Source organism: Mustela lutreola, chromosome 3 (genome assembly GCF_030435805.1).
Source record: "Mustela lutreola isolate mMusLut2 chromosome 3, mMusLut2.pri, whole genome shotgun sequence".
NCBI lineage: Eukaryota > Metazoa > Chordata > Mammalia > Carnivora > Mustelidae > Mustela > Mustela lutreola.
Window position 1 is genome coordinate 36,820,045 of NC_081292.1, and position 16,436 is coordinate 36,836,480.

The window sequence follows — 16,436 nt, forward strand, 5'->3', positions numbered from 1 at the left end:
AGAGAGTTTTCATGAATGGATGCAGTAAACTGTGTATGAGAAGTAATTACTAAATCTAAAAGGAAATTTCTATAAGAATTCCTAGATACTGAAGTACTCTTCCTTGCCAATCCAAAATTAGGAGATCAGAAAGAGAAAATAATTGTTCTTGTTAGCCAATTGTTCTTCTTAGCCAATCTAAGATTGAAAAACCAAGCCTGTATGTGTGGGAATATTTTTATAGCAAAATAGAAAGTACCTGGAAGGCAATCCAAATAAAATCATCTAAAAAGAAAGGATCCTGACATATCTGCTAAGGAACTATTCATTAGAATGTTTAGATCAGATCCAAGAATGTTAATCCACTGGCTCCTATGTTGATTATTTTGGGACAGAACACAGATTTCAAAAAGAAGAAAACATAAGATAGCATTCAAAGAAACTGCCAGTTCTATAATTTGAAGATATTAACAAACGTACTCAGCATTTCTTTCATCAAAGAAAATTTAAAAACTTTGTATTTAATGCAGACCGTCTAAAGTGTTTAAGATATTATCATTTATTTTAGAATAAAAAGTATGAAGAACCATAAGGGATAAGGTATTGGAAGAGGGAAGAAAGGAATGAATTCAAGAGCTCCTATGGGAAAGTAAATAAGATTGGCTCTTCCTCTGAGACAGGAGGAAAGGTAGAAACAAAGAAGCAGAGAGAGATGACATAGGGAAAGGGAAGATGAAGAGGCTGTTGCTTGCGAAAGGCCTGATTGTTTCCAGCAAAGCAGAATGGGTGGGAAGCTTTTTTGTTTCCCTCACTAGACCATAAGATCTGTCAGGGCGGGGATTGAGTCTGTATTGTTTACTGGGAATGCCCATCGCCTAGTGTAGCAGGTGGTATATTATTGATTCTCAATTAGTATTTGTTAAATAAAATGAATGAAAGAATGTGGACATTAGGAATTTCGAAGAACAGGAAATGCTGGGAATAGCTACGTTAGAAATCAGTAAGAAATGAATAATGGGGTTATAAATTTGAGGTTAGCTGGTATGCAAAGGTCAGAAGCAAGAATGGAAAAGCAGGCAGATTGGAAACTGGTGTGATTGAGAGAGTGGGATGAAAAAGGAGTAAGAGGGTTCGGTCTGCAAGCAAAGATGATGGAAGCCAGGCTGGAAACGAGGCTCAAAGACGACAACCTATTGGAAGCAGCAATAGACTGTCAAGGTCATGTGATTAGAAGTACTTCTGAGGGTTTTAGGCAATGAGCCCCTTTAAAAACACCAGTGTGGCATATAACTTTGTCACAGGCTAAGCAAGCTTCCAACTCGAATTTTTACTCTCGATTCTGTGATTGTTCAGACAGGGACTATGTCTGATTTTTTATCTCTTGTCACCTGATTTTTTTTTTTTAAGATTTTTATTTATTTATTTGACAGAGAGAGATCACAAGTAGGCAGAGAGGCAGGCAGAGAGAGAAAGGAGGAAGCAGGCTCTCCGCGGAGCAGAGAGCCCGATGTGGGACTCGATCCCAGGACCCTGGGATCATGACCTGAGCCAAAGGCAGAGGCTTTAACCCACTGAGCCACCCAGGCACCCCCCGATATGTTTTTTTTTTTTTTAATTTAAATTCAATTTAAGTAACATACGGTGTATTACTAGTTTCAGAGATAGAATTTAGAGATTCATCAGTTGCATAAAACACCCAGCGCTCATTCCATTAAGTGCCCTCCTTAATGTCTATCCCCTGGGTACCCCATCCCCCCACCCACCTCCTCTCAGTTATCCTCAGTTTCCTAGAGTTAAGAGTCTCTTGTGGTTTGTCTCCCTCTCCATCTTGTTTTATTTTTCCTTCCCGTTCCCTATGTTCATCAGTTTTGTTTCTTAAATTCCACATGAAGGAAATCATATGATATTTGTCTCTCTCTGACTTATTTCACTTAGCATAATCCACCCTAGTCTCATCCATGTATCATTGCAAATGGCAAAATTTCATTCTTTTGGATGGCCACGGAATATCCTATTGTATATAAATGCCACATCTTCTTTAGCCATTCAGTTGTCAATGGACATCGGTCACCTGGTATGTTAATCAAATGAACAAAAAAGGGAGGAAAGAAGAAAGGAAATCAAAGACATGATTTACATGTCGTGTCTGTTAAAATTATGAGCTATTCTAGTCCTTTCTGGGGTGGCAGGGAGAGCAGAGAGAAGGCCCTGAAGGTCTGGGTCACACTTCAAGAGTACAAGGTGGTGGGGAGCTGCCTGCCCACCCCGAATGTCGCACTCTGCCCCTCTACTGGGTGTGAATCTTTGCACCTAATCATGTGGTCACCGAGTTCTGCTTCTGGCACTTTTCATCTCAGCTGAAGAAGATGAAGTCTTCAGGGGAAATTGTTAACTGTGGACAGGTGTTGGAGAAATCGCCCTTGTGGGTAAAGAGTGCTGGCATCCGGCTGTGCTATGACTCCCACAGGGTCTCCCACATCACTGGCCAGGAGCTGAACATGGCAGGCACTGTCATCCTTTGCTGTGAGTTGTGGGCACTGGCACCGCACCAGGCCCACTCTATCCAGATCACAAAGATGAAGGAGACTACAGCCAGCAAGTGCCGCCAAATGGCCATCAGATAGTTCCAGGACTCCCCACGATCAAGATCCTGCTGCTTCGCTGGGTCCTGCATGACCAGCACAAGCCACGCTTCACCCCCAAGAGGCCCAACACTTTCTTTTGGATGCAGAGCCTCCCTGTCCCCAGGTCGGCCCAAATAAACCCCGTGGGAAAACCAGGGTATTAGAAAAAAATAAAATAAAATAAAATATTTTTAAAATTATAAGCTATCCTAATTTTTTTCTGTGTCAAAGTGTATAAACATTTGGATATGCATGTATAATACTCACAAATTCACCATCATAAACATCTGCAGATATTTCTGCAGTATTGGGGTTGCTAACAAAGATTGGATAATCCAATGGTTAGTTATGTTCTAACTTCTGTGCTATAGGATTGAGCCAAGATCTGGTAAATACCGGGCTTGGGGATGCAGGCGACAGGCTAGAGATTTGAAGCTGCTGGGGGCAGAAAAGTAGAACCAAATTCCCGGGTACAAGCATCTTGTCCAGAGGGTAGTTACTGAAAAGAAAGGGCATAGAGGTGACACGGTTTGACCAGAATCAGAGACCATGGAACTGGTCAGGTCAAAGAGGGACAAATTAGCAGATGCTATATAGGAAATCAGAATCGAGAATGACTGTGTGTTTTTCTTCTTTGGAAGACCCAAAAATCAAACCCTTTGCTAAGACTCTTTAGTTTGAAGTTTTCTGTCTTTGATAGCAAACATACTTTCTTTTTTAGGATTTTCTATTTAAAAGATGAAGCTTTTGAGTTAATTTTCTTATCACCTCTTACTGAAATGTCATTTTATAAGGTTCTTTCTATTTCATTTGTTTTAAAATTTTTATGACATTATGAAAATACATATATTCATATATTCTGTTTCTCAGGCTGGAAATTCTTCACTTGTGAAAAATCAGTGCAAAGGTATATTAGAAGCCAAATTAAAACAGTGCTCATCGTTAGATCAGAGTGAGATGGGAGTGGGCTTTGGAAGGAGAAGAGAAGGAAAGGAACTTTCTCCTTCAGACTTCCTACATAAGTCTTCCAAATGTAGTATTTCAGGAGAATCCATTGTTCATTTTAAAGAAGAAAAAAAACCTCTATACTTTCTTTTCTACTGGGTCTAGAAATCAGTAAAATACTAAGGTGGAAACAAAAGAAATACCTCTTGGTGATTGACCATCTATTTGAGTCACCCATCCTTGAATTTGATGGTGCTGCAGATTTGTACTTCTGAAAATAGAATGTCTCAAGTATTATTGCTAAGTCCTCGAATGCTTGCTCCCAAATTATTTCTCTTCTATTCAACTGAAATGCAGAGATCGTTTAAAAGAGCTCCGGTGATGTACGGAACCAGCATTGTACAAAATCTGAATTGGGCACCCTCCTCTTCTCGGTAAAAATAAATTGCAATACAATTTTAGCATGTGGGAATCTTTATTTAAACAAAACCATCTCATAATGACAGCGCTGTAGTAATTATTCAGTTTTCCTTTCATGTCCTTGAGATACATTGTTTAAAAGTTTTGATTTTATCACAGGATATAAAACCCCTAGAAACAAATTGAAATTGAATACATAACACTAACCCTGAGACTTCAGATGTTTTTCTCCCTTGCTTACTTACTCAACTATTTTAAAATCTTACTCTCTTTGATCACTGATAGGAATGTTGGCCTGGCACAGTCATTTTAGCTCCAAAGTTGTGATGGTTTTTTGTTTTTTTGTTTTAAAACTCCCGAGTATGAATTTCAGCAAGGTAACAAATTCTTCCTTCAAGCCCCAAATATCAGTTGATGTATTCAAGGTACTACATGTCATCTCTTGTCCACCTTTTTATATCACACAGACTTATAATTACTCATTTTGGATTCTGACCACATTTGCCAGGAAATAACTGTTTAAATGTGTCTTCTAACACATTTCTGATGGGATTCCCCTGGCAAAGGTAGATGGGATTTTTAAAATTGGAAGCATACTAGACACAGAATTGGTTTTTTTGGTAATTGCTGATGAGTTTCCTGGCTAGCATACATGGAACTAAAGTGACAGTACTATTGAACAGAATGGATGGCCAAAAAAGGGCGGTGGCTTTGGGGGGAGGATGGCACCTGCAAAAACAGGCTGTCCACTGCCAGCGGGAGTTAATTTGTGCTTAGTTGTCTTTCCTACTATTTTCTCTCTGCTTAAATGTTTTGTATCTTCTTACTGCTTCAGTGCTAGACTGCCAAAAATATTAAACACAATTTGAAACACTTAAATACCACTGAATCCAATATCCACTCATCTTAAAATAACACTATTGATAATAGCTCATTTTTACTGAGCGGTTACTAAGTGCCATGCAAAATATTTTTATATTACTTCATCTAATTTTCACAGAAACTCTAAAGAGTTACTTTCAGGGGCGCCTGGGTGGCTCAGTGGGTTAAAGCCTCTGCCTTCAGCTCAGTTCATGATCCCAGGGTTCTGGGATCGAGCCCCGCATCAGGCTCTCTGCTCAGCGGGGAACCTTCTTCCTCCTCTCTTTCTGCCTGCCTCTCTGCCTACTTGTGATCTTTGTCTGACAAATAAATAAATAAAATCTTTTAAAAAAGAGTTATTTTCATTATTTTCATTTTTATAAAGATGAGGAAACAGGCATATAGGGACCTTGATTTATGAACATTCATCTCCTTGTATTAATAATTTTAGACTTTCTACTGGAATAGCTCTGAGAATCCAAATACACACATGTATTTTTTTTTCACCCACTGAATTTTTTTTAATTTTTTATTTTTTATAAACATATATTTTTATCCCCATGGGTACAGGTCTGTGAGTCGCCAGGTTTACACACTTCACAGCACTCACCAAAGCACATACCCTCCCCAATGTCCATAACCCCACCCCCCTTCTGCCGACCCCCCTCCCCCCAGCAACCCTCTGTTTGTTTTGTAAGATTAAGAGTCACTTATGGTTTGTCTCCCTCCCAATCTCATCTTGTTTCATTTATTCTTCTCCTACCCACTTAAGCCCCTATGTTGCATCACCACTTCCTCATATCAGGGAGATCATATGATAGTTGTCTTTCTCCACTTGACTTATTTCGCTAAGCATGATACGCTCTAGTTCCATCCATGTGGTCGCAAATGGCAAGATTTCATTTCTTTTGATGGCTGCATAGTATTCCATTGTGTATATATACCACATCTTCTTTATCCATTCATCTGTTGATGGACATCTAGGTTCTTTCCACAGTTTGGCTATTGTGGACATTGCTGCTATAAACATTCGAGTGCACATGCCCCTTCGGATCACTACGTTTGTATCTTTAGGGTAAATACCCAGTAGTGCAATTGCTGGGTCATAGGGCAGTTCTATTTTCAACATTTTGAGGAACCTCCATGCTGTTTTCCAGAGTGGTTGCACCAGCTTGCATTCCCACCAACAGTGTAGGAGGGTTCCCCTTTCTCCGCATCCTCACCAGCATCTGTCATTTCCTGACTTGTTGATTTTAGCCATTCTGACTGGTGTGAGGTGATATCTTATTGTGGTTTTGATTTGTATTTCCCTGATGCCGAGTGATATGGAGCACTTTTTCATGTGTCTGTTGGCCATCTGGATGTCTTCTTTGCAGAAATGTCTGTTCATGTCCTCTGCCCATTTCTTGATTGGATTATTTGTTCTTTGGGTGTTGAGTTTGCTAAGTTCTTTATAGATTTTGGACACTAGTCCTTTATCTGATATGTCGTTTGCAAATATCTTCTCCCATTGTCAGTTGTCTTTTGATTTTGTTAACCGTTTCCTTTGCTGTGCAAAAGCTTTTGATCTTGATTAAATCCCAATAGTTCATTTTTGCCCTTGCTTCCCTTGCCTTTGGCGATGTTCCTAGGAAGAGGTTGCTGCGGCTGAGTTCGAAGAGGTTGCTGCCTGTGTTCTCCTCAAGGATTTTGATGGATTCCTTTCTCACATTGAGGTCCTTCAACCATTTTGAGTCTATTTTTGTGTGTGGTGTAAGGAAATGGTCCAATTTCATTTTTCTGCATGTGGCTGTCCGATTTTCCCAACACCATTTATTGAAGAGGCTGTCTTTTTTCCATTGGACATTCTTTCCTGCTTTGTCGAAGATTAGTTGACCATAGAGTTGAGGGTCTATTTCTGGGCTCTCTATTCTGTTCCATTGATCTATGTGTCTGTTTTTGTGCCAGTACCATGATGTCTTGATGATGACAACTTTGTAATAGAGCTTGAAGTCCGGAATTGTGATGCCACCAACTTTGGCTTTCTTTTTCAATATCCCTTTGGCTATTCGAGGTCTTTTCTGGGTTCCATATAAATTTTAGAATTATTTGTTCCATTTCTTTGAAAAAGATGGATGGTACTTTGATAGGAATTGCATTAAATGTGTAGATTGCTTTAGGTAGCATAGACATTTTCACAATATTTATTCTTCCAATCCAGGAGCATGGAACATTTTTCCATTTCTTTGTGTCTTCCTCAATTTCTTTCTTTGTAGTTTTCTGAGTATAGATTCTTAGCCTCTTTGGTTAGGTTTATTCCTAGGTATCTTATGGTTTGGGGTGCAATTGTAAATGGGATGGACTCCTTAATTTCTCTTTCTTCTATCTTGTTGTTGGTGTAGAGAAATGCAACTGATTTCTGTGCATTGATTTTATATCCTGACACTTTACTGAATTCCTGTACAAGTTCTAGCAGTTTTGGAGTGGAGTCTTTTGGGTTTTCCACATATAGTATATCATCTGCGAAGAGTGATAATTTGACTTCTTCTTTGCCGATTTGGATGCCTTTAATTTCCTTTTGTTGTCTGATTGTTGAGGCTAGGGTCACCCACTGAATATTAACACTTACAGGTATAATCAGAATAAAGGACAGTCATAAGACAGGTTCTAGTATTTTTCAAGTTTTAAGAGTGCTTCAGTAATTCTTCTTCTAGGTATATACTCCAGAGAAATTCTCCCATACGTGCAAAAAGACACATATAAGGGGTGCCTGGGTGGCTCAGTGGGTTAAGCCTCTGCTTTCGGCTCAGGTCATGATCCCAGGGTCCTGGGATCGAACCCCGCATCGGGCTCTCTGCTCAGCAGGGAGCCTACTTCCCCTCCTCTCTCTCTCTCTCTCTCTCTCTCTCTGCCTGCCTCTCTGCCTACTTGTGATCTCTCTGTCAAATAAATAAATAAAATCTTTTAAAAAAAAGACGCATATAAGAAAACTCATTTATATGGAAGTTTAAGTAAATAAACTAGATTTCCATGTATTGATATGGGTAGATCGCAAAACAATGTTAAGTAGGAAAAAAGAAGAGAGGCTGCTGTAGAATGACACATTTGATACAATATCATTTATGTAAGAATGTTATTTAGTAAAAACTGTGTTTAGAACATAAAACAACAGAATATGTTATTGGGGAATATGCACTTAATGTCATAAAAGGATATGAACCAGAAGGGTAAAACTTTTAGGATAGCAGTTACTTGGGGAGGAGAGAAATGGGACTGGGGGAGGTCCAAAGGAGGTTTCAACTCTATAATGTTTCACTTCTTTTGCTTAAAAAAATATTACAAGTAAGAAAAATGTTAATATTTGTTCAGGTGCTACATGGGTTTGTTCCCTCACTCTCTGAAAGCTTGTATTTTAAGACCTATAAATGTGTCTATTCACACTGATAAGGGGCAGAAATCACTATATTCAGTATAGTCTCCATAAATTTGGGGTGCAAATGTTTTGAAGCAGATTTAACTAGATGCCCAATTTATCCATTAAATAACATAGAATGTCTGGCATCGAGTCTTGTAAATTCAGTGCAATCTCCAAAATAAACTAGTTGTAAAATGTATTTCTCAGTAATTTAATTTAAGTGAATTTCTTTATGTGGTTTTATGTTATCTACAAACCACAGTCAGCCAGGCTCCCCCTCTCCCGACTCTGGCAATATTATCAAGGCCAACAGTAAAAAGAATTGTCTGGAGACTGTTACAGGCCACATACTTCTAGCCAAAGACTCCTTTTCATGGGTCATCATTATTATCTGGACTGCACATACTCAAATCTGATTCCCTGACCTGCCCTCCTCCTCTCCCTTTCTTCGTGTCCAACAGTACAGGATTTCATTATGAAGATAAACACTCCTGCACACTATCTAATTAGGCTATGCAGTTTCTGTAGTGAGTGTTCCTCATTGCATTATTTGGTATAAGGTTCGGGGTCATATCTAAAAATATTGCAGCTTGAAAATTAATCTAACCTTTTGTTCATTTCCTTTTGTTTGAATCTTTCCACTTTCTAGATAATGAGGTAATTTAAGAATGCTAAATCCAGCATTACTTAAAATGTTATTCATTTTGTTAATACTACATTTTGAAGTGAGGAAATAATTCGTTGTGTACATTTTAAAATAATCCCTTTCAGCTATGTAACTAACAATCAGGACCAGTTTGTTTGTGGGCCTGTGTTCAGACACATTTTGCTTATACCTTGTTTCAAAAAGAATGAGATGAGTTACAGATACATACAACATAGTACCAGAGAAATAAATCTGAAGGTGAAGAAATGGAAGTAATCACTCTTGACTTAAGTACATCTTGTTCAGTCTTACATAGAGGCCAGAAGGAGGCCACATGATACAGCTCTAAACTTCCTCATACCAAGAGAAATACTGTCAGTTCCACAATTAGGTATCCAGAAGACAAAACAAATTGGGATAATAAACAAGGGGAAAAGGGAAACACAACTATGCCAGGTGCTGAAATCAAAGAAAAATATTTTCCAGATACAGTCAGAGAGAATAAATATAGCAACAATCTTCACGGACCTTTCTTATAAATCCCTTATTTACTTATTACACCGAAGTAAATTCATTAAGGAAATATGAGAGGAGGGAGTCATAGCATGAGACTGGAGACTAGGAGGATAGGTAGGGGGTGGGCTAGACACAATCCAAGGGCTAAAGGGCTGCAACTCTTGGTTTTGACATGAGGCTCATTACCAGGCCGATGATTTAATGTGTCTAACCCCGCACCCTTGGAAAGTGAAAGGGGTGCCATCAATATTTAAGCCTCCACAACAGGTATGGGCCAGGATTTTTCTGAGCAAACTGGGACATATGGTCATTAAGTCCTTGCTCATCACCCACTGACATCCTGCTTCCAGGACAACCCACCACTGCGGACCTAGTCAGCCAAACTCACCCTGTCCAACCAGCAGTAAGTCTAACCAGCTCTAGTTTTAGGGGGCTCTTGGGATTTCTAGCGCAGGTGACCAACTCAGGTGACCAACCTCCTGAAACAAATAGGAAATGTAATTAAGAAAGACTGGAATAAGCGAAGGGTAATGGTGACCTGAGGACCCAGTCTCCACCAAGAGAAGGTTAAAGGAGATTTCACTTCTGATAATGGGTAGGAGGGAGAATGAACTAGAGTATAGGTAACTGAATGGGTCCCATGAAGAGGAATGAGATACCCTCCTTCCAAAAGAGCCAGATGAGAGATCCTGTGGAAGAAAACTGCTTGAAGTTCGGATACGATCATAACGGCTGGAGCACTTAAGCTGTAGTTCTTAAACGTGTAATATGAACTACCCGGAGAGTTTGTTTAAAATTAGATTCCAGGACCCCAACCTCACAGATGATGGTTCTGGAAATGGAACCCAAGAATCTATTCTAGGAGGTGTTCCAGGTGATGCTGACAATGATGGTTCTAGCCTGTACTTTGAGAAATACCACTCTCAAGGTTGATTAATAACCCTTTGGGGAGTCTAATCTTCCCACAAGAAAAAGTACCTTGGGCTGACTTGGGGGAGGATATGGTGCCATTTCCCCTGTGGAAGGTGGTGAGTGAGAGATGGAGCAGGGAGAAGAGAGGCATCAGAGCAACTTCGCTTTTAGCCACGTGAAGGATTTTTCCATTGAGGAGCCTTCATTTCTCAGTTTGGAAGGGGAAAGTCCTTTCCTTTCCGGATCCCCTATATGGTCCTAATAATCATGATCCCCTCTATGCTCAGATCCCTGAGCAGGGATGCAGATGACCCCATCCAAAAAATCCTAGCTGGATTAACTCCCACTCTAGCCAGCTTCCCTTTACATAGTAATAGTCGCTGATATTTACTGATGGTTTACTACATGCCAAGCTTGAGAACTGTATCTGCTTTTATTTATTGAATCCTGAGAACAACCCAGTGGGGTAGGTACTATTTTTCCTTCCTATTTTATGACAGGTTATGTTGAGGAGGGCCACTATGTCCACAAGGTACTGAGCACAGTGTGGTCTATGTCCTTGATATCCCTTATGGTCACGCAGGGCAAAACCCTTATGCCTTACACACTGGGCCCAACACTGTGGGGCACAGGGGCTCTCAATAATTTTCCCAAGGTCCCACAGCTATAACCCAAGCTCTGAGAACTCATACATGAGAAAAATGAGGGACTTGTATAAGAAGAAATGTCTATGAACCTGCCGGGTAGGGAACTGAACCAACTTGAGATCAGTACACTTATTCACACAGCGACAGGTCAAAGTGAAAATCAGGAAGTGGCACATTCCAGTGAATCAACTGTGACAACTGAAGATATCCCAGATCTTCCTGGATGAGGTCCCAAGATTGCCTCCCCAAGCCATATTAAATGATGGAGGAGAACAAAGCTCCTAAGCTCCCATTTCCGCTTGCATTTTTTTTTTTTCTCCCAGTGAAACAACCTTTAGGCCAAGCTTCTTGCCTCCAATGTCCTGTCTTACAACATTTTGTTTCTATGACCCTTTTGGCCTTTGTATTAGAATGGTTTTCTATGAGTCTGTTTCCCTGTCAAGTTTACAAGCTTCTTGAAGGCAAGAACAATGCTTTACTACATTTGCCTTTCTTAATGCCCAAGGAAGACCCCTTTGCTCTCTCCCTTATGTATTTGGCTTTAAGCTAGCCACCTTCAAAATCTAGTGGGAAAGACCTACAAACACTAACGATGCACCTTACATAGAAAATTTTGGAGGTATGCACAGAGAAGATGGGTTTAACCTAGCCTGCAAGGATCAGCAAAGGTCATTAGATTGAGCCAGGCAGAGAAGGGGAGAGGGAATTCTAGGCAGAGGAAGCAGCATGTACAAAGAGAAGGAAATCCTCATCTGTAAGAGAGAGGGAGGAGAGAAAGGGAAAAAGAAAAAAAGATTTGCAGTATTGTAAGTAGTTTAATGAGGCTGAAAATTTCACTTTGTGACACCAGTGGAGGGGGCTTATGGTTGGGGTAGAGAAAGAGTATGAACTGTAGAGCCAGACTACCTTGCCTGTGTGGTCCAAATCCAAGCTATGCCACTTACCAACTATTTAACTTTGGGCAAATTACTTACCCTCTCAAGCCTTGGATCCTAATTTGTTTATGGGATAAAAATAGTACTGATCTTGGGGTGCCTGGGTGGCCCAGTCAGTTAAGCATCTGCCTTCAGCTCAGGTCATGATCCCAGGGTCCTGACTCCCTGCTCAGCAGGGAGTCTGCTTCTCACTCTCCCATTTCCCCCATTTGTGTGCGCGCTCTCTCTCTCTTTGTCAAATAACTAGGTAATCTTTTTTTTTTTTAAATAGTACCTATCTTTTGGGACTCCTACAATAATTAAATGGCTTAATACTTAAAGCACTTAGAACAGTGCCTGCCAGGTAATGAAGGACCCCAGGTCAGAATTATACTATAGCCTATAAGTTTTAACATTCTTTTTATGACCAGCTTATGCTAACTGAGAAACTGTAGCTAGCTGACGATAGATAAGGGAGTCAGCAAGCAGCATAACAGGATAATGAATAGCGAAAATCTGTGTTTAACCCGGCTGTTTCTGGCTTCTGTATAATAATGCTTCTAATGCTTTGCTAAGAAATGAAAAATTGCTTAAACCCTCAACTCTAAGGAGCAAGAGGCTGGCTGAGGACAAAGCAAAAGCTGGCGCCTTGCACCCCCCCCCTTCACCCGCTCCCCTCCATATGTGTAGCATTATAGTTAACTTGCAGAAATCACAGTCCTGCAGGGTAGGAGTCTCCCTTGGTTTGAGATTTACAACAAAGAAGTTACCTTACGTTTGATAGCAGGAATGTAACATTTCACCAGGAGAGACTCCCAATTGTCTTTATGTTAGGACCTCATTAAAGGGAAAATGGCCTTGGCTTGATAGTAACCAGGCCTTCAATATCCTGATAGTGCTTTCATTTGCCTGCGTGGGCTAACCGGCCAGTTCTGCTTCTGTAAGATTGCTTTGTCTGCTTTCGCACGTGGGTCCCCTGATCCACTCCACTGACGCCAAGTGTGCCTGTTCAAACTATCAATCAGTCAGCTCAGCCCCTCCCGAAACTTGTTTGTCCATAAAAATCCTGCACTACCCCAGCCTGGTGTGCTCGGTTAGCTGGAGCTGCCGACCACCCGCCGGTACCTGCGTAACAATAAAGAACCTCTTGCTGATTGCATCCAGTGGCAGTGTTGGATTCTTGGGTAAGGGGATCCGCGGGTCTTTCAGTAACATGTATTCAGTAAAGAGTAGCTGCATTTTTAGTACATTTCCTACCTTTATTCTAAGCAAGTCTTACCAATTCTGCCTCCAACACAAATACCAAAACCATTCTTTTCTGTCTCCGCCTTAGTCTGAAGAACTATGATTTCTTTCCTGGATTCTTGAAGTAGCTTCAAAACTAATCTCCTTCTTCCACTCTTGTTCTGCCACAATCTGATCCCCAGAGCAACCAGAGTGATCCTTTCCAGAGATAAATAAGGTGTCACTCCACTTAAAAATCTGTTATCTAGCCACACATCATACCAATCATTTAGAATTCTCTTTATCATGATCTCAGAATGTCTTAAATAATCTGGCTTCCTCATACCTCTGTAACCCCATGTGGTATATTCCCTCTTACTCACTATGCTTCAGCCTCTAGCTAACTTGAACTTGGGAAGTTTGTCTTGCAAGGGCATTTGCACCTGCTGTTCCCTCTACCTTCCCCACCCCTTAACTTGTTTGCCTTCTTCTTGTCTTGTAGAACCCAGCTCAAATGTCAGAGGAGGTAGACTTTAGTTTGAGACTTTTAGTTTGAGGTAGATTCTAGTTTGAGACCTTAGTATAAACTAAGGTAACGTTCTCCCAGGTTTCTGTATGTCATGAAGGTAAATTTACTTCCTTTATTTGTTGTTTTTTTCTGCCTTTTCCAACTGTGCCACTCCACTCCCCCACACCATAAGCTCTATGAGACCGGATACAAGGTCTGTCTTTCATTGTTGTATTCCCAGTTTCTGGGAAACTCAAACCCCTTCCCCCTCACGCACACACACACACACACATACTAAGGCACTCAATTAATATTTATTGAATTGATTCTGAATGAATAAGAAGAGAGTAGGGAAAGAAAGAAGAATGCTGCCAAAAATCAAGGCACCTGAGGCCAATTATGATCTTCCAGTAATCTGGTGAGAAATGATGAGGCCCTAGCAGTGGTTTTCAACCATGGCTATGCATTAGAATCACGAGAGGGTTTTTTTTTGTTTACTGTTGGTTTTTTGTTGTTGTTTGTTTGTTTTAAATCTTGAATCCTCAGAGATTCTGACTTAATTGATGGAGGCATCCTGGGCATCAGGATTTTTTTCAAAGCTCCTCAGGGGATCCTGATGTGCAAAGTGGGAATCACTGCCCAAAAGGCAGGAGGACGGGGATATAGAAGAGAGAATACAGGGGTATTTAACAGAACTTAGGGTTGATTATGAATTGGAAGTGACTGAACCAGGGGTACTTGGGAAGAATCCTAGATTTCTGGCTTGGGCCTGGGTGAATGACAGACACAAGTTTTGAGGAAAAGAGAAATTGTGTCTTGGGCAGGCTGAGTTTGATGTACCTGTGGGAATCCAAGTGGAGATGTTCAACAGATATTTGCTGTTGTTGTTTTTAACAGATCTATGTTGCCTCAGTGAAGAGTAGGAAATCCCTCTAGTTTTCAAGAGGACAGCAGGAAAAGGAATCTCTGGAAAAGATGACAATTGTACAGAGTACAAGACCTGTTTCCACTTCGCATAGCCTCTTTCCTCAAAACCTCCTTCCAAGCCAATGTCCCATCTGTTCTGCAATGTTCAACATGTTGAAATATTCTTAAGGATTATATTATGTATGAACAAGTTCCATAAATCCATTTAACTTATACTATTTTTGTACTATTGGTACAAAGTACCCCATTTATTAAATTGTAGGCAGCTTTCAAATAAGATTTATTTTTTTTTAGATTTTATTTATTTATTTGACAGAAAGAGATCACAAGTAGGCAGAGAGAGAGAGGAGGAAGCAGGCTCCCCGCTGAGCAGAGAGCCTGATGCGGGGCTCGATCCCAGGACCCTGGGATCATGAACTGAGCCGAAGGCAGAGGCTTTAACCCACTGAGCCACCCAGGTGCCCCTCAAGTAGGATTTAAAGGAGTGCATAACAGCTTTAAAATTTCCAATAAATGAAAATAAACATACCCATAATGATTTCCTTTAAGATTTGTGGTTAAAAAACAAAACAAAAAAGCAAACAAAACAAAACAAAACAAAAACAAAAACAAAAAATCTTGGACCTAAACTGCTTAGCTTGTTTAGTTTTCTAATTGGTAAACATTTACTGGGTTACCAAAGATACCAAGTACTGTCTGGAAGACCATGGCTCCTTGGTTTGTTTCTAATTTAAATTAGACAGACGCTCTAAAACAAGGATTGATAGGATGATATATTTAGTTAAGTAACAGATGGCAAATGGACATTCTGTCCAGCATCCATCACATTCCGTTTCTCAGTATTCCAGGGAAGAGTGACTCTTAATCCTGACATCAACTATGAAGGAATTAACCTGGTCTGCACTGAATGTTTATTCAGTTTATGTTTATTCAGTTTATTCAGTTTATGCACTGAAAAGAACTGATACTAAACCAGACGCAGGTTAAAAAATTCAAAGGGGAGGTATGACTGGCTTAAAGGATAAGAAGGGGCTGGAACACATAAAGCTGGATTCAAGTAATTCAGAATGTATCAGTAAGTACTAAAGGATGAATTCTGAATACTTAAGCGACTTTGTGAAAGTAAGCGATGCGGGGGGAAGAGAAGAGGCGAGGGGCAGATATTCTCTGCACGCTCACACAGGGTGTTAAACGGTGGCGAAGCGCTGCTGCTAGCAGCCCCTGCGGAAGAATGGGGTCTCTTAAAACTAAGAACCAAAGGGTGGGAGCGCCGTCACCCTGGGGGAAGACAATTCCACGCGGAGGGGAGAAGAAACTCGCAGCAACATCCCGGCTTTGCCCTCCCTGGGGTTACCAACCTAACAGGTGAACCGTGAGAACACAAAGAAACGAGTCATAAATGGTGTGCGGGATGCCAAGAGCCAGGGTCCTCAAGTCCAGCATCTACCACCACGTCCGGAGCAGCTCCGGCCACCCCACCCATCCTCGGAGGCGACACCTGCTCCACAGCCCCGCCCGCTCGGGGCGAAGTGCTGCTTGCCGAGGGGCAGAAAGGGCGGCTGACTCGACCGCGTAAGGGACGAGCGGGGCGCTGTCCGCCCAGCCGCCCGATCGCAGGCGGGACACACCAAGACCCGCCAGGCCGAACGTGCGCGAGCGAACGACAGCGTCCCAGAGCCGCCCGCGGCGGACCCGCTGGGCGTGACGCCATGACGCACGGCACGCGGGCGGCGCGCCGGGGCGGGGCGGGGCGGGGTGGGCCGGGGGCGGGAGGAAGGAGTGGGAGGAGGAGGCGGAGACAGCGGGGACTGAAGGAGGGGGAGAATGGCAGTTGGGGCGCTGGTTCCCGGGAACAGCCGTCAAGACAGAACTGCGGAGGAGGAGTTCGGGAAAGCGGCGGTCGGGACCCCTCCTCTGCG

The 16,436-nt window shown here is 41.5% G+C and overlaps 1 pseudogene; it reads left to right on the forward strand.

Annotated features, from left to right (window-relative positions):
- The first annotated feature begins 2,136 nt into the window (after nucleotides 1-2,136).
- LOC131827818 (large ribosomal subunit protein eL20-like) lies at nucleotides 2,137-2,767 on the forward strand (annotated as a pseudogene).
- The last annotated feature ends 13,669 nt before the right edge of the window (nucleotides 2,768-16,436 follow it).